General features: G+C 35.2%; 1 protein-coding gene across 1 annotated transcript in view; it reads right to left on the bottom strand.

Moving 5' to 3' along the window:
- LRMDA (leucine rich melanocyte differentiation associated) overlaps window positions 1-20440 on the bottom strand; it is a 639303-nt gene that overhangs the window by 240246 nt on the left and 378617 nt on the right. The window lies entirely within an intron of this gene.

The raw sequence follows: 20440 nt of genomic DNA, 5'->3' as shown, positions 1-20440 counted from the left end.
TCTCCAGATACCTTACCTGCTTCACAAAGAGATTATGAGGCTTGCACAGGAAGTAAGGCATAGAAGTACTTAAACTATTATTTAGCAGCCTATGAAATAGTTTAAACATTTTAAATATCGTTAAACAAAATTAATGTTTAAAATATTCCTCGGGAAATGTAAATAAATTCAAGAAATTTATGCCTAAAATGCCAATATAAATCGGTCTTCTATCATACCAAAATGCTAGTTTCTTTTGACATTTAGCAAACGTCATTCATAATCACTATCAGCTCTGAAAGGATTTAGTCATACAATTGTTTGAACAACTAATGCAGCTACTCAGTTATGATTCTTACTAGGAGAGGAAAAAATTTGCTCCTACAACAATGCCATCTGACAATTGGGTGATTACTTGAAATCTTCAGTCTGAACAGCAAACATACATTCAGGGATATCTTAAACTATACATTTAAATAATTGCTATTTTCAGTATGATTTTGTTGTCCTTTATTTTTCAACTATCCTCAGACCACCACAAAACCACCATTATTCGGTAAAACTGTTATGCAATCACTGTAAAGACAAGTTAATTTTTCTAAAGTATACACAATTCAAAATCTAACAAACAACACTTTAAACAGCTAATATGATAATTATTTATCACCTTATACAGAAGTAAAAATAACGTGCAGTTCCTGGCTTACCCAATACAGATGGATTTCCTGGAAATAAGAGGAATTTCATGCTTGGTTACTCTGATGAAACTTAATCATAAGCAGAAAAAAAGAAAAATTAAGGAAATTATCTTACAAAAGGTAATTTGTGGGAGATAAGGAGGTCACTGAAGAAATGTTTAGGAAAAGTGACAGACTTAAGGGATTAAAAAGAAACTACTGTAATAACATCATTCCAAGTGAAAAATCATGTTTTAGTAATGTAAGTGTACATTTAAGCATCCTCTTTCTTTTTAATGAAGAACAGAAGGGTCTTTTATTCTTAAAATCTGAAGATTATAAAGAAACTTTGAATATAAAGAAGACATTCTGTGGCATTTTGAAAAATCTTCAGCAGCTACAGAGGTACACAAATATGAGACAATCTTTGAACTGGAAGTGTGTGATAATATTCTTTCCTGTCACTTCATATTTTTTGAGAATTTTTTTACAAAAGCCAATCACTGCTGCTTACTCACTTCGTCTGTTTTTCATATTTAAATTCGTTTGTATTTGCAAAAGAATAAACGTAAATACTTTTTAAAAAGCAAATTTAAAAAGAGAAAGAAAAAAGGTGAAAAACTCATTATATTTAAGAATCCACACAGGATGATGAGATATTAATCCTTTTACCTCTTGATCTATCATTTGGAATCTATCACCAGATCTGTAGTGGGCAAGATCCCATTACAACACCCTTAAGAATCTAATATCCATGTTATTGACAATATTCATATCTGTTCATATCATTGCTTGAACAATATGCTTTATCTCCTCTTTACAATGCTACCTGTCCAGCACATCTCAAAAGATGTGAGTTCATTTAACTGTCTTGAAACCCCACTAATTTTGACATTTAGAACCAACAACCAATGCTGATTCTCCAAAAGAGAATCTAACCTATACTGAGTAATCAAAACTTACTGATCTCTTTTTACATGTATTAAAAGGTTCTGTTAATATTACACTTGGGGCCATTATAAATGTCTTACATTGCACATATTTAGGATACATCAAATTTTTATCACAGTCATTATAAAAACGTCACTTCAAACTATTTATACAGTAATAAGATGGCCTTCAATTGAATAAATTGCATTTACAGAATGATTATGACTGTTACAACTTACACTTAGCTCACAGGTTAGTACAGTGATGGATAACATGCAAGGGGAAAAAATGAATGCATGATTCGACTTTACAGTTTGCAACTAACCAGGTTGATTTAAGTCATAAGTAAAAGTTGAAACATCAAATCTACTTGGAAGATATGAGGTAATATAAATTTCACTTGGCTTCCAAAGTGCACAACAAACAACACACTGTTATTTATGCAGATAGGATAATACATTTTCTTAGCCCACACTGCAACATATTTTGTCTCAAATTAGCTGGTAAATCACTACTGTAGAAGCTATTAGCAATCATAAAGCCTCTTGAGTTTTACAAGGTGTTCATAATGGGCATTCCATATAATTTATATGAAAAACACAATTCGGCTTTCCAAACACAAGTTATCTGTGGATGTGGGGCTTGCTGTGTGACCTCTTGTTATCTTTGAGATGATATGTAAAACTAAACTTTTCTTAATTTTGGTCAGCAAATACAGTGATAAAACACAACACTCACGAAGTTTCTATTAAAAATGTGTTCTCTTTTGATAAATGAAGCTTACACAAAAATGCCATATTTTAAATGGAACTTAAAAGAGAATTCTATACTAGATAGGATTAAATTCACCCAGAAGTACTTTAAAACAGACATAAGCAGCTGTGATTGCAGTATATCAAAGGCTGGAAGGGACCTCAAGAGATCATCAGGTCCAACCCCCTTGCCAAAGCAGGATCACTTAGGGTAGTCCACAAAGGAATGCACCCAGATGAGTTTAATTTAAAGTCTCCAGAGAAGACAGCCTGTTCCAGTGCTCTGTGATTACCAGCTACCTTGAACTGGAGAAGTAGTTCTTCAAAAGAGAGAATTAGTTAACTAAACTGGCAGTTATTGAATTCACATAAACAGAAGTCCCTGACTTTCATAAACATATCAACCGTTGAAGAGGAGACATAACACTTCCTTAACTGAATTTTGTTGTTTTCAGACAGGGCTCTCCTTCTGTGCAGCTTCTCTTTAATGGGAACTTTTGAATTATCTAAAATTTTCTTAACTTCACTCAAGCTTATATACTTTTCTTATCCCACTAGATAAGTGAACTGCTTTACACTTCTAGCTTCCCCCTTGTACTTACTGCCTGTAATGGCCTTCAGTCACAGAACTGAGTATCAATGAAAAAAAGCAGGGGAAAGCCTGGGAACTAAGTTGTCAAAACCTGTAGTCAGTAGTTTCAGAACTGTCTACAAGAGGTTCTTTAAAAAAAAAAAGAAAAAAAAAAGGACAGTCCAATGTCTGACACTGAAACAATCTATGTAATTTATATTCTTAGGGCTGCAACAAGCATATTAATCAGGAAAAAAGTTATTCTTGAAATATATAAGCTTTTCTAGTACAGCCTACATTTTCTCTTGATGGGGTGGCAAAGGGGATGCACAACAGAAGGCGAAGTAACCCATACTGTTGTGACTGCAAAGAAAACAAATGTTTCTGTAATAGTGTATTTTCTCGCTTTATAAAACTACTTTGATCATGCCTTTCTGACACCATCTTGAAGATTATTCCGAATCCTATCATTTATATGATAGTCAATCTGCCCTACTTTTGGAATTGAGGATTGGCAGCGAAAGAAAGCAGCACATGAATATTTTTGTTCTAAAGTAAAAAGCATGTGGGAGTGGCTCTGAACTGAGGAACTCCATTCATTAATTCTTATTGCAGAGACAGTCATTAGAAGGAATGAAGATTCACACTGCAACCTTTGTATCTCAAAACCTCTTTCTCTGAGTGACACAGAAGGTATTTGAGACCAACATGGTCTAGATATAGGGTGAGGGTAAAAGAGAACAAAGAAATAGCAAGAACTTTTCTGGACTGTATAATCCTCAACTCAAGGGTACATTTAAAATATGATAATATTATGGTTTGGGGAGCTATAACCCTCTCATTCATATTACTGCCACAAGAATACTGTAAGATTATGAAAACATACCAGAGGTTGAGAGATAATAAATTTATATAATATTAAAGAAAACTGTTGTTTCAGAGGTCTGTGGTTCTGTGGTTACTATATATAGACTTACGTGGCATTAGTGACTGAACCTGTAGTTACTCTTTCAAGAGGTTTGCAAGAGTAGCCATAAAGTTTTGCTTCTGCCTGGAAGATTTGTCTCCAGTGTTGCCAGCAGTCTCTACTATGCAAAAATACACTTACTTTTTTTTCTTTTTTTTTTTTTTTTAAATCCTAAAAGCTAATAGTAATACAAGAAACCTTCAGCCTGCTAGCAGTATTGGAGCAGTGGCAGATGAATCATTCCCAGTATTACTACCTTGATGCTGGTTATCTCCACTTCTACTGTGTGCAAGCTGTCTGTGGTACATATTCATTAATCTATAAAAAGCTGCATGGGTCAACTATGAATCACAAGATACTCCTACAGGAACAACACAAAACCAGGAATAGTATATATTTAAGAAGGAAAAAGAAAAAGAAGAAAAATCAGCATTTAGTTGCCATACAATTCAGAATGGCATTGCTCCATTAGACTTGGGAGTCAAGAAAGTAGGACTGGTTTTTGATGACCTCATCAAGGGCCTGCAAGCATAGAAAGCAGCTTCAACATAACAAACATGCTAATCTGCCTCAAATCAAACAGGCAATTGCTCTGCTATTTCCATGAATTCTAAGGCAAGCACAATTTCATAATTGGACATTAATAAACCTATTTCATGGATTTTACTATCTGGTACAGAAGCTTTCTTTTACTATCTCTGTAATATTATTAAACTAACTCGTATTTAGATAAATGGGCTTCACAAGTCCTAATCTTAGCCTAAAGCATTCTAATGGATTGACTCGTCCTCAGTAGGGCTATATAAATATTTATAAAGACTTCACACAAAAAGCAGATCTGACACAGGGCTTTAAAAGACTTCTCAACATATACAGAATCTGGAGAAAGAAGAGATTTTATAAAGACAATGAAGCTCTTAGCTTTCAAAAAACCTTCTTAAATCCTGGAGTGTTGGCAATAGCACACAAACGTGTCTGAATCTGCACACAAGATTCACATCACGGACACATTACCAGGCTTTCAATGGCAGGTTGCCTTATGAGTATAAAATTTTCTTCTTACGTGTCCCATCTGCTTTTCTTGAGAGACAGCTTTTTCCATGTGCCTAACACAGGAAAAAGTGATTATGCTATTTTTCTGACTTGCTTCTGAGTGAAGAATAACCAACACTGAAAGCTTACATGAAAGCAAAACACTTAGACCATTCTCCCTTAATACAGCAATGTCTTTTCCAAACCAGAAAAGTGCAGAAGAGAAAGCATGATATCCTTTCCCCACTGACAATGTGAATTGTTTCTAGACACTGCATGCAGCCAGGATTTTACTACAGATACAAAGCAGTGGCCCTTCAACCCAGGCCCAGAAGTTCAGCCACAGGCTAAGTGTTTGCTTTATTCCCACTACAGCAAAGTTCTACTAACTAAAATTATCCCACCATTCCAACATTATAGATGAGAAAATGATACAGTAGCAATTTAAGCTCTTCTCCATCTCGAGATCAAGTAGCTACATTTTTAATTTACATGGCATATTAGTATTTGCTTAATCTATGCCTGCAAGAGACCATATTTCCTGCCACACTAAACAGATATACCATGCATGCAGCTAAACACTAACCCTGAAAATGCAATGTTTGCATCGTTATTATTGATACACATATAGGAAGAGACTACTCTCATTTTCAGGTAACTATAGTATAGGCAAAAATCTTCAACTGAACTTTTTCTCCACATATAAGCCAAAAACCAGTATATGATTTTGCAAATTTGCAATACAGTATTTTGACATCAGCTGACCGAAAATAAACTTGAATTCCACAAACATTCTTTGGTATTACTGGACAGTTTATGTTGCAATATAAGTGCTTTCCATCTGTAAAACTGCAAAGAATATTAGGCATGTGCTTTGTTCTTCCAAATTACACCAGCCCTTGTGTTGACTTCACTGTACCAGCATGACAGAAGATTTATAGGGCTTACATAGTGCATTTTAGGTTTAAATTTTCAGTAGTCCTACTATGACACTGCTTCAGTCAGTGAACATTGGTTTCCCCTGCATTCTGGGCAGAAGGTAGAAGACAAGGCTGTAAAGGACAAGACAACCGTTGGCTCTGTATGCAGCAGTTTTTACAAGCCAAACCATACTCCACTAGGGGTTTAGAAAATCCAAAAAACAGACTTCCCACTTGCCAAAATATGACCTCAAGAGGACAAACCATGTAAGTTCTCTACCCACAACATACCTATTAATTTCTTCTTGGGGGGAGGTGGAAGAGATATTGAAGCAAAAGAGCACTTCATATAAACAACAGTTCTTCGTAAGTTCTTTCCAGAGAAACCAGTAAATATACGAGGGAAAAAAAATACCCCAAAGTGATGTTGCCGTTGTCTTGAAATCAAGAAGTCACTATGAAAAATAACATCTTGTTTCATGTTCAGAAACAAATCAGGAAAATAAAATCCATTCTATTCTTTTTGTTTCTTACTTTGCAACCATCCATGGCTTTTGCAGCAGTGCTTCCCAGAAAGTTAGGTGTGTCCTTTACCGAGAAAGCATGTGCCATTTTGGCCTGGAACACAAACTCAGTTTAGAACATTTTTCTATTCACAATCTGAATTATTTTCTCACCATGTATGAATTCTCTACTGCCAGAAACAAATAGCAAGAAGTAGTGTACTGCTATCAGAAAATTACCATGATAGCTGCTGTTGAAAATCTTGTCAGTGAAATGTTTGTATTTAGAGAATGACTGTTTAGTTGTTTGGAAACTAAAATCACATGTGCAGGCATTTTATTGAGTTCTGCTTTAGAAAGACCATCTGACATGGTACTAACCTATGTTTCTCTTGCTCAGATTGACACTACTTCTTCAGAGTCTACTTAACAGGATGAAAAATGGATTCAAAGGTTTCCTCTATAGGAAAGAAGAATGTCATGCCACACATGCAGTGCCTAGTCCTGTTGTAGCATTCCATCTTTGAAAACTGCACAGATCTTTGACTCATTATTTAGAAGTAAATAGCACTGTAGATTCTTATTCAGACTATAAACATACAAAAAATCATCACATAACAGGAATGGTGAAAGTTGACGAAAATTATGCATAAGCAACATAGTTATAAATTTGAGAAGACCTGGGGCAATGGATTAATGTTGTGGACTGTTAGATGTCTCTACAGCAATATACAATACGAAACAAAGCACAAAACTCTGTCAAAATGCATGCAAAGTTGCCCAAGAATAGCTCTAAGACCCAGCAGCACAAACGTTTTATGCTTTATGTTCAACAATCCAAAGGACTTGACCTGTAGCTAGCTACAAAACATTCTTTTTCAAACTAAGGAGTGATATTCTTCCAAAGAACTACATACACTTTCTTCCAGTTTGTGCTTGATGGGCTTAACAAGAACAGATAGAACAGGAACTTTCCTTGCCTCTACCACTCTGTTCTTTTTCCTAGAAAGGCTACTTCGCTGATGTTAGTACCCCCACCTTCCAATTTAAACCAAACTTTTAGATCCCATTTTCTGTTGGTAGCTAATACAAATAATAGGCTAACTGCTTACTCATATCTAAATATTTACATAACTTTCCACTCATTGGTGATTAGGTAGTACACATACATCATAATGATTGCGCTTAGGTGGAAATGCTATATGCTTATGCTTTGGAAAATAACAAAAGCAGTGCAAAGAGTAACACCATTATTTTCAGAGAGATGTAAAATGTTACAGTGAGAGTCACAAGCCACAGTCTGGTGGAAAAAAAATAAAGTAAAACACCAGCAGAATGCAATAGTAAAAGACTACAACAACCCACACGCTTGTGCTAGAGTGTATACGCCCCCTCCTTGCTTACAAGAATTAGCAGTTAAACTCAGTCACATTCACGTCATGTCACGCCACTGAAGGAGGATCCTGACCACACAGCATGACTGGAGATAACTTTGTATTATTTCAGTAAAGAGTTTTTCTTCTTAATTCATGTATTTTCTGAATGTATTCACACTAATGGTTCTTTTGATAAAACCCTCCAGAAAATAATTAACTTTAATAGCTCTTCTGCAGCTAAAGCTGCATGACTGGGTGGCAAATACAAATGAGCTTTCTTCAGCAAAATCTAGTCTTCTAAAGAATTACAAGTGAATTTTTTTTTTTTAATATTACCAGTTCAGCACTGCATCCAGGGTTAAATGTGTATTTGTGATAAACTTATCAAATAGTCTAAAAACTACACCCAATGAAAGTTCATATTTGGGTTGATTTGCTTTCCAAATCATAGGAACAGAATAGTGTGTACAATCTTTAAACAAGTACAACCACAGAGAAATGCTGAGAGATTTAAGAGAAATAAAGGCATGATCAGCTAGCATGTAATCTTCTTTTCTCTTATTCTCCTCCCTATAGCTGCATTAAATTGCCTGTTGAGAACAATAACATATTTGCACTTTTATAGGTAGAATGATTTGTATTATGTAAAGATTTGGCTAACAGAGTAAAGATGCACTCACACTGAGTTGGATTACATGCTGTTAATAATTTTCTGGATCCTCCAGGGGACTCATAATTCTGGAGGGTTACAGATTAGCATTTGAATATATGCTTTGTAATACATCTCAAAGCAGATTTTTTTAATTTACTTTTTGCCATTTTTCTAGAACCAAGCTAACCAGAAATCAAATCACTGAAAGTATTTTGGAGGAAAAAAATTACACCACAATCAAGTTTCTATTCCCCACTTCCATACACTCTTAGAAGTACACAGAAAATGTTGGGGTTTTTTCCTAATTCGAATTACTATCTAAATTGCTATCTAATTAGATAGAATTACTATCTAAAAGGGGGCATCAGATAGTAATGTTCTATGCATATTGAATAAATAGGTAACTCAGCAAATAAACCAAAATCTCTTGTTTTGAATAAAAGCCCAAGCTATCCAGAAAGCTGGTTTTGCTCTGGGCTAGCTTCTGTTTCCAGAAGTAATTTTAAAATACACTATTCTAACAAAATTAATAAAATAGCTCACATTTCAAAGAAATATCCCTCCAAATGTGCTAACTTCCTTTTCTTACGGAGTTTAAACTTCAGCATAGACCAGAACCCAATATTTCTGTTTTCATGAAACACTGAACTTTTTTGGCCAAAATCCTTTTTAAACTCTGTATGTCTTTGCATCATTTTTTAAAATGCTTAGTATTTCAGAACAGTCTTGAAGTCTGGAACATTATATTGTCATATGAATTCAACTGGGAAGCATACTATAGTGTTTCTTATTTAAGAAATTACTTTTCTTAGCATTATAATGCTCACCTAACAAGTACACGTTCAGTGGACAAAATACACTTTTCATGACTTTTGGTCCTCAGTTATAGTTAGTTGTCTGGTCCCCCTTCCTTACAGTGTAAACAAAGGCTGATAAACCCACACTGGCTGCATGTATTTATTACATTACAACACAGCTGCCAACTGTCTAACCGTTCTAATAAAAAACTATTTTCTAAGGTTTATGTTTTATTGCATGTAACTCCCTTATTGGTTAGCGTTTTGGAGTTGTGGAAAAGGTTATGAATTTAGAAACTGACTGCATTCATATCATATTTAAAACCTAATGCTATTTTATTAAAGACATATGGGCCTCCAAAGTACACATATTAAATGTCATGTAAGAAAAGTAGCAGTTTAAATCATGGTCAAATTCATTTTTGACGTGACTCCTGAGGCTTCCCAAGATCTGAACTATTTCTTTGTAAATCTGGCAGTTTAACCACACTCATAAATCACTTTCAAAGCATATTATTTCTTAATTTTACTGCATTAGAGAGCATTTGGCCTACACAGTGAACTGTTTGTAACTGTTATGTGAACAAAGTTGTATATTTTGTCTTACAACGTGGGAAGGAAAAAAAGTCTTAATTTCTCAATCCTGAATTTACTTCTTATTTTAACACAAATGATACACTTCCTAATGCAACTTGCCAGAGTAAGATGTGTAAGATTGCTGTACTGATGTTACAGAAAACTTCTTCTGCTTCAGGCTCATAAATTTGAAACTTTACAAAGGCAACTGTTAACTTAATCATTAAGCAAATATCCCCCAGGTTCTTTTACAAGAAAGAACGTCTAAGGTTTTCAAGCCTCACCAAAGCTGAAAGAGAAATGAATCATCTTTGGACAATGCACATGTGTTTACTAGGCACCTAGGTATAATGACATTTGATACATTAGAACTGAAGCACACCTTAAATACACTTAAATATTAAATGCACATAACTTAAAGATACATTCCTTGCCTGCTAAAGTTACAAGAATAGCTCCAAAATATATAATTCACAGAACAGAATTCAAAGCAATGCTATTTTTGAAACATGACTGAAATTTTCTTTATCAAAGAAGTTTCTAGTGGCAGAGTTAATTACAATTTGTGTGTTTTCCTACAAACATTTTGTCTTTGGAGGCTGTGAATAACAAAGATAAATTAGGCCAACAATTCACTGCAAAAGCTTTATACTCACCAATTCCTTCAAACAGTTTGCCAGTCCTCAGTCACAAATGTTTTGGGGCCCTTTACCCACAAAATAAACCCCCTGATTTTCCCTAAAACCAAAGTCAATGACACACGTTTTATGTCAACTCCATTGTCTACAAGATGACTAAAATACTCCTCAATCAAAGTTTTCAAGACAGTTACAATACTGGTCTGTAAGGTACATGGGGAAAAATATTGAAAGAAAAAATAAAAGAAAACTCAAAGTTCAGAGAAATCACAACATGTGATTTTGGTGGAAGATATGAGTGTTAAAGGGTGCTTCCATCAGGGTAAGTTCGTGTATGCCTTTTACCTAGATCAATAAAGATTCCAGGTGTGGAAACTGACTGTAAAAAGACTATTCCACTGCCCCTAAAGCCAACTGAAAATCTGTTGTTTTGTTCAAAACTTGGTAAAGTTTGCAATGGCCGGACTGCTTAGGGCAAGCTATAATTAGCACTGTGTTCTGCAACCAGGCACAAAATTCAACAGAACTTATTCTCTCTGTATTTTAACACAATGAGGTTAGCATCAGCTTCAACTAAGATTCAGGAACTGGAACCAGAATCTGTAAGCTCAATATGCTTTTAAGGGGAAGATGAAACAATACTGCATCCTTCTTTAACAAAGGGAGCAATTTTAGAAACTCGTTAGGCAATAACATTCAGGATTTGTTACAAAATACCCCTTTGGCCTATACATTTTTTTTTAAGGGTATAGACAAGGAGAGAAATATTAGTCCTTCTCTGAAAACAAATTATTAATTCTTTTTCCTGAAATAACTCTCAAGTCAGCTACAAATTGGTCATGTTCTTAGTCATTAATGAAGAGAGAATGACTGATATGCCTGAGCCTTTAGGACATGATCTCATCACTCCAAGCCCTTTGTGCCTCTTGGACCATACTCTGGCTGACATTAGTATGGGGGAAGATTATTATTATTATTATGCTCTCTGGTGTTTGTGACATGTCAATATTTTGCAGAACACAGTCTCTCTGTCTTTTAGCACAACAGGAAAGGCAGGAATCAGCTGCTTAAACACAAGCTTCTACTGACATTGTAGCCATCCTACAGTATCTGGGCCCATCCTCCTATGGCGGTTCCTGAAAAGTTTGCATCTCCAATAGATTCTTATCTGTCATCAGTACAGGGATCTGATGTATACTGTAAAGTATCTGAAATAGCACTAGACTGTTATTTTTTGGTGCTTGTGTTGTTTCCAGAGAAATACTAGCCAATGCCAGATGAGTTCATTTTTACCTCCCCTTTTGTTCCTGTCCTCTCATTTCTTTCACCTAATTTGACTACGGCAGCACTAAAAGCAATCTAGCATTCACTTCACAACAATACACTATGTGATGTGCTTGCAACACGTTTTATATGACAAGGACATGATCCTTTATCCTCTAATATAATTTAGGTCTTCACACCTGAACTTCTATCCCTCAGATTGTTGTAAACTGTTCTTTTTGACCACACTCATACTGACATCAAAATGAAACACAGGGAAGATAAAATCCATTTCTGTAGAATTAGGAAGTAAAGTGTTATCGCAGACATCACTAAAAGTGTCATTGCTCTACCAAAAAGCATTTTGCTAACTGCAAGCAAACCCAAAGAATACTAGAGAAATAAATACTTGCAGAGAATGGCATGTTGAAGAGACTCTATTTGTTATTTTTTATTTACTACTTTGGTTTAGATATAGAAACTTCACTATTATGAATTTGTCAACTACATCACAAAACAAAGTTTCTTGAATTATTTACGTTAATGAAGCAATGTAGTACTTCAAGGCAGAAAAGAAGAATACAGTAATTTGAATCACAAAGATCTTGTAAAATGCTCCAAAAAATGCTTTCTCTTCAGCTTTCATGCTAAATCAAAGTGAAGAGAAGACTGCAAAAGGGATCAAGGAAGAAATTTACCACAGAGAAAGAGAAAAATGCAGTGAAATACAGAAAAATTACCCTGCAAACAGTGAGGGAAGCTTTTCGTAATTCAGATTCTACAATTTACAAAGAGGAGAGACTACTGAAAATCAGAAGAGTATACAGAGATGTAATGACAACAACAGCTGGTGACCATTTGCTGGTCAGTGAAACAGTGAAGCCAGGTCTTAAAACAGCATACATATACAGGACAGAGCACACAGTCACAGTCAAAACAAGAAATAAATATAAACTCAGAGATGACAGTTCTTTCCAACTTTTGAACCAAATACATCACGATTGCATCACTGAAAGTAGACATTTTGGTTGTGGTAGTTTGCCACTGATTTTCTGTCTCTCAAAATCTTGCTGCAACAAACAGCTTCAAAAAACAAACCAACCAACCCAACCAACCAACCAACCAACCAAAAAAAAAAAAAAAAAAAACAAACCCAAGAAAACAAAACCAAAACACACACACACAAAAACACAACTGAACAAAACCACCACCACACACAGAAAAAAAAACCCACCAAACTCCAGTATTTCATAATTGGGCCTTTGTTTCTTGGCTAGGAATTAGCTTACATTCTAACCAGCACACTCAAGACTACTCCTATTTCAGTGGGAATGACTCATCAACATGGCTGAGTACATGAGATGTATAGCACCTCAAACTCCAGGAAAAAAGGCAAACAAAAACCCCAAACCAAACCAACCAACCAAACTAAAAATCTGTAGGAACAAGAGAATAGATATAAGCTGGCTTAGTTTTCTCAATGACATAAAAAATAATTTTTACTTTCATTTTTTATAAAATGCAACACACAAACAAGTCCTATGCCTAAGAGTAGTGTCATCTGATAGTGAGATTCATTGCCTTAGTTTTTCTGAAAAAAAAAAACGAAATGAAGAAGCATGTAGTGAGCTCTGCTTATACAGCAACAATTTCCATTTTGAAAAGAAAAACAAATAAAACTCAGAGGTTAAAATTCTAGCCACGATAAACCATTGCAAATTTAAACCAATCATGACTGCACTAATAATTGAGAGAAAAGGTTCATCAGTCCAAGAATTATGATGTTATTTCACCTTCCACCAGCAGTAAGGATTAACCCAGTGTAGTCCTGGCTTTCCAGCACTTCTTGCATCAGCAGACCTGACTGACCACTGCTGATTCTTTCTCATTACAAAAGTTTAACACAGTTTAAAAATTAAAATTAATTCTGCTCTGGTGAGACCTCACCTGGAGTACTGTGTACAGGTCTGGAGCCTCCAATATAGGAAGGACATGGACCTGATGGAGAGGGTCCAGAGGAGGGCCACAAAAATGTTCAGGGGAGTGGAGCACCTCTGCTATGAGGACAGGCTGAGGGAGCTGGGGGTGTTCAGCCTGGAGAAGAGGAAGCTCCAGGCAGACCTGATAGCAGCCCTCCCGTATCTCAAGGGAGCCTACAGGAAGGATGGGGAGAGACTGTTTACAAAGGCCTTTAGTGACAGGATGAGGGGCAATGGCTTCAAACTAGGGAAGGGCAGAGTCAGATTGGATATCAGGAAGAAGTTCTTCACTATGAGGGTAGTAGAACACTGGAACAGGTTGCCCAGGGAGGTGGTTGAGGCCCCTTCCCTCGAGGTGATGCTCGTCAAGGCCCTGGGCAGCCTGGTCTAGTTGGGGATGTCCCTGCTGACTGTGGGGAGGTCAGACTAGACAACCTTTAGAAGTCCCTTCCAGCCAGGACCATTCTATGATTCTTCCCCTATTGTCTGATATCACAGTGCTATATTCTGCTGGATGGCATTTTGTTCAATCAATTAAATAGGTGGATCACAAGACAAAACCGAGACCATATGCTTGCAGCATCTTATAACTGAAGTTTCCATAATTCTGAACCCACAAAAGAAAAGAAAAATCGAAAAATCCATCAGTAATAAACAAGTTGTCATGATATCTTCTTCAGTTAAATGGATGTGTTAATGATACACAGTGTCTATTGCCATTCATCAGAGAACCTCCAAGTGCTTTACAAATATTAAATAAGTCTTACAAAGGGATCAATTTGCTCACCATTACTGAAAGACAGACACCTTTCAGGTGCAAAGTAGCAGCTGCTTAACTAGCACACTGCAACACTACATAACAGTTTAGGGCAGAAGGTGGAGAAGAATGCCTTAGTAAATTGAGACTGCAGAGAAATCCATGGAGGCAGAATGTAATTACTTGAATTGGAATCAGGCCAGGGCTCCAAGAGTAACACCCCTTCCTATCTAAAAAGTGCACTGGGATCATTAATGGCTAAAAGGCCACTTGCTTCATGACAATCATATACTTTTTTTAAAAAAGGAATAATTTTAGGAAAGAGACATCATCTGTTGCATCCTACATATTCTGTAACAATTACATACTGAAATGTAGGTCACATAATGCCTTCCTAAAACACTAAACATGTATCAGTTTTTCAAGAATTATCACCACAAGAACAAACAGTGAAGAGTCTTCTCCCTAACCAAGACACATGACGCACCTCTGTTCTTCCTTCTTGACAGCTGAAGTTACAGGAGGCTAAGCAAAGAGCTATTTCAGCAGCTGCATCTTTGCAGCTTAGTCTCCACTGTTTAAACTCATTGTTTTTCTCTTATTTACTGACTAAGGTTCTTGCTGTCTAATCATGTGACCTGTTATACACAAAGACACAAAATGCAGCAAAACTCCCCAATCAACTCCCTTTAAATGTCTAACCTTGCAGATGTAAGCAGATTGCATGCAAGATACTTTCTTCCCAAGAATTTTGTAGCTCAGATTTCCATCTTCATCTTTACTATAAGTGCCTTTGGATACTGACCCTCCTCTTCCCTCTGTTGACTGCTTTTTCCCAACCCTGTCTTTCAGTTTGCTTTAACACAGCTGTCCCTGCAGACACTTTGAAGGCAACTCTTTCCTGATTGGCCATAGCAAACTGCTCTAGATCTTGTTATTAATTCCCTAGGACAACATGCTATGTTGCAAGTGCAACATTGGTCTTATACTGATAATATGCAAATACTGGAGGATCTCCTGCACAGTAACTTGAACCAAAGAAAGGAGTCTATGGCTCTCCTTCATATGCACAATTAATTTGATACACAATCAAAGGTATTTTAAAAGAAGCTACCACATATTGCTAATTACTAAATTGTTCCCTACAAAGACCACATATTAGGCAAGATCCAAACTATGGTAGAACTGATTGTTGACCTGTATCTATATATACTGTACCTGTATATTCACAGGTGTAAACATGATTCTTCAGTGTCTCACAGGTGTCTTCTATAGAACGGGATCAGCCATTTGATGAACTACCAGCTTACTCCTTATTAATCTAGTACATACTTGACAGTCACAACCTTAAGCCCCTTATCACTTGCACAGCTACAATAATTGGATTTCTCATTTCTTGAAATCTCATGTCACTAATTTACCCTACAAGCATTATGAAATATGATAGCAGATTTTATCTCTCAAGACTGCATCAAGACATATCCATATTTTGGGAACTGCTTTTATGTTGCTACAAAAAGTTGAGGACAGCTTTAATGACCTTTTTTAAGTCTTCTGAACAAAGCATTCTTGAATTTATTAATACCGTATCTCAAATTTCATTTCTGGATTCACTGTGCTTCATGGTGAGCTTGCACACACCTAGCAAATAGATGGCTACTATTGCAATGTGGCTATGAAGAGGACACGCAGATGTTCTCAGAGAAATACTGTTTGATGTTTCAAGGACTGGATCATATTAAAAAGTTTTTTCTGGTTTTCTTTCCAATTCATTCGATAATACAAATATACTAGAATCTAAACTTCCAAATTAAAAGCAAGAACTTAAAATGTCGATCAATATAACAAAAGCAATAGGAAAAGAGAAGGAAAACCCTGAGGTCATCTCTCAATTCTCCAACACCTTTATCCCTTCCTAATGTTGGAATTTCACAAGGCTTTTCTTATTTCTTCATCTACCACATTAATCATCATGCCTATTTTTTTTTTGGGTCAAAGAGAGGCATAGTTCAAGATGCCCCAGTTTCAGAAAATAAGTAAAATCCACCAGATCAGGAAAAAAATATTCAAATGTTATTCACACACGTTTCATAAACATTTTATATAGGTACATTTGCTTATATTTCTTTTGGAGCATGGGATTTGCTTGGGATAATGGAACTTTTTAAAATGAAACACTTTAAATGACCGAATTTTATTCTGTCAGCTTAATTCTAGTAAGTCTCACTTTTGTATTTGGCATATTTGGCAGATCCTACTCAGCAATGTTTGCTTCTAAACTACCAAAATGTTCAAACATAGAACTATAAATGGTGGTATTTTTTCAAATTATTCCTAATTTTGATGAGTTATTAGGACATTATGAGTTGATTGTGTTATGGACTCCTGCTTAAAATACTTAAACTTTCTGCAGAGCAAAATGGATACTTCAGTGTGCCAAACGGTAGCATGACTGCTACGTCTGTGAAGTCAATAATATTTATTGCATCACAGTTTCAGTTGGACTATTAAATTCATATAATTGTTCTGTTTTAGTATGTGAAATCTCAATATCTGAACAATAAGAAAGCCTATTATGTAGCAACTTTCTCAAAAAAAGGTATTTTACTAGCTAAGAATTCATTGACATAATGATTCTTTACACTTTTAAAGCCCTTTGTTCTCTATCTACTTCAAATGCTGTAAGTTCCTAAGACAAGATCTCTACGGAATGGTACCAGTAAAAGTAAAAAATTGTGAGCAGTGTAGATGTTCTCCAAAGGTTTAACGATCATGTCTTATTTACTTTATAAAACAAGCCCCATATTAGAGGAGGAAAAAAAAGATCCGTGAGATGCACTAGCAAAAATGCCTTGCCTAAATTCTTGAAAACACATAGGATATATCTCTTTAGAAAAATTACAATTCTTGTTAAAATAGTTAAGGACAAAAAAAATCATTAAAGTCACTTCTTAAGTCTTCCTTATACTGTACTGCCTAAACATTTACTCTTCCTATCATAACAAAATAATCTCCCTCCACCCTTCAAAGCAACAGTGTGAGCTAGAATCACATACATTCATTACATGAACTGCAGGTATTAGACTCACCTTCCTCCAAGATGTCTCCATCTTAGTTCCTTTGAGAACAAATGCTGTGTCAGGTTTTATAATTACAACTTGTGATGAAAAAGATGCATTGTGGGGGCAGAATTCAAACCACCTATATTGCCACATTTTGTTGTACAGACCTTCATTTATACACAATGGACAAGATGCTTTTGGTAAAGTTGCAAGAAAGCAATTTTAAAGTCAGTTACTTGGAAGTATACCCATGGATACCCTCTGATGATAAGCTGCAAGACTGTTACATGTGACCAAATGCACACTGCTTTCTTATGCCACCATAAATAAAATTGATAAAATTGTTAACTTTAAAAATGCAGTAAGCTAAAAAATAATTGTTGAGCTGAGGGGTTGCAAAATACTGGGAAATACGTATTTTTCATAAAACCAAGTGCACTGACCTAGTATTAACCAATTCAATTCATATTTAAAGAGACCCATGACAGTGTGTATCTGTTCATAGGAACATACTTTAGATACAATGTATATATCTACATTTTATCATCTAGATTAAATGATCATGAATACAGACCTTTAAAGTATAAAATTATTATATACTTCATACAACTTATGTTGTATACTTCATACAACATAATTTCATGTTGTTTATTTATATCATATGCAATATAAAAATATGGATTCTTAAAATGTATTCTCAAACCACATTCTGTTTTGCATGTTTAAGTTTTAAAGATGAAACAGTTGGAAGCACAAGACATATCTATAAACCAAAGAAAAGTACAGTTTTAAATAATTATGTCAAGAAATGACAACTGTACTCTTTGTAGAAGCAGGGATGAATAATTACAAAGCTGGGACATAATTAAGCAATTTTGACTGTCGTATTCTTGAGCTGTCTTTCTGATGTGAAGTGCTGTCATGCTCAGGAACACACTTTACACTGGACAGGCATCTTCCACTTTGATCTACACTTATGCAAGTGAAATGAGGTCATGGTCTGGTCATTAAACAAGGCTTCCTCATCTGGCTCAATGCCTCTTACCCATTCAGGCTTACCCAATCTTTATTAAAATCAGACATGATACAACATTCAATATTTTGACAAAAGAAAACATAAACATCACAGAATAATGAAGTTTATCTCACTTACACAGTGAGATGGAACACTGCATTGTAACATTAAACGGTGTTCTAATAAATGACTTCATCTTTCCGTAAGACAGTCATATCACAAACAGATGCATTTTAAACAAAGGATGAAATGAAGCAAGGCATAAGCAAGTGCAGTGTTCTGTTTAAAAAAAAATGAAAAAATAGGGAAAAATGAAAGTCATAAAATCTTATACAAAATAAAATATTTATGACTTAGTGATGGCTGGTGATTGCTAGATACTTTTGCGGTTGAGTAAACACAAGCTAGTCAGATGGAAATTTCTTGCTTTTATTCTCATTTTGTGTATTTTTTCTTGGTGGGGTATTTTGCTCTCCCAAGTATTTCATGTCAATACTAAAATGAAAACAACTCTCCACATCACAGCCTCTTTAGATCATCAGTCTGCTTTTTATGCTGAATAAGCCATATCATCTCCTGCTTATGATAACGGGGAAAAAAAAATCCCACCCAAGTTAAGATTTTTTTAATATTTTTTTTCCTCAAAGAAGCAAGCCTCATAGGCTCGCTGTTGTTACTACATCTGGAACAACGTTTCCATACGATGTCCACCAACACAAATACTACTCATTCCAACTCTATTCCTGGCAAGCACAGACTGACATACTGGCTATTACCTTACAGGGGAGAATAAAAACATTCTTAGTGAGTTCACCATCAGCAGGGTCTTCTATCACTAGGTGAACTTTTTAAGGAGTTTTTCGGGTGACCAGTACTGGATATGCTGCAGCCTTCTCATAGTTTGGATCAAAGTGTATTCTCTTCTAACTAGTTTCAGAAAGATTGGAACATATTGCCACTAGCTGTCCATTAAATTTGACTTTAAAAAATGTCAACGACTATACGGCAGGAGAACTGATGAACAAACAGAGAGCACAAGATGCAGGAAATCTGAAGGATAAGGAATAAAAAACCAGAATATATTCAGTATGTAACATATGATAGAATTTGAAAGTACAGTTATTGTACACATCATCCTTGTGACACATGGAGGAATGCTGCTATATAAATAGCTATATACATACATAGCTGCATCTGAATACATATGCAGAGATGACTGTGAGCATTCTCAGACAAAAAGTTTGCCTGCATGTGTACTATAAGCATTAATATCCTAGGAAATAAGCATAAATTCAAAACAAATTTAAGAGGTTTACAATACCTGTATCCAATTTAATATTTATTTTAAATTAGCCACTTTGTAATATGTATGCAATATTGTATGATGAGTGCAATTTTGTCACACCTTAAAAAGCATTAATTCATGGCATGAAAAGCTTTTACAATGATTTTACAATCAGCAATTTGTACAAAACCACTTATAAAGAAAAAAAAAAAACAAAAAACAAACAACCCAACCTTTAGCATGGCAATAACAACAGTAATTCAAGCCTTCTGCAAATTTGTTGAAATAAATGTATCTTTTACCATAAGACTTAGTGGGTAAATAATTCCAAATTATACAAAAGGTTCAATTTCAGATATAAAAGACAATGATGTTATCCTTAAGTTTGTGAAGTAATTTACTCTTAGCTATTGAGTTTACAAGAAGTGTCATCCAGAAAAAGAAATTCAGGTTTAAGAAACAGACCTCTTTTCCAACACTAAGTTGGTTAAAATCTAGAGAGCTCTTAAATGAAAAATCTAATTGTTAAAATTTAAAAAAACCCCCACCTCACTAGATCCAAAACTTGATTAGATAACAAGAACTGTAAAAGACAACATAGGTATGCTGTATCAAACACACTTCAGCTTTTGCATTTGGGCAGAGTCAGCAAAGATGGTTTGCTGTGAATAGGATATTCATAAGATCTTACAAATAAAGTATTTCATTT

The sequence above is a fragment of the Indicator indicator genome, chromosome 7, assembly GCF_027791375.1.
Source record: "Indicator indicator isolate 239-I01 chromosome 7, UM_Iind_1.1, whole genome shotgun sequence".
NCBI lineage: Eukaryota > Metazoa > Chordata > Aves > Piciformes > Indicatoridae > Indicator > Indicator indicator.
This window is presented reverse-complemented; position numbering and strand designations above follow the sequence as displayed.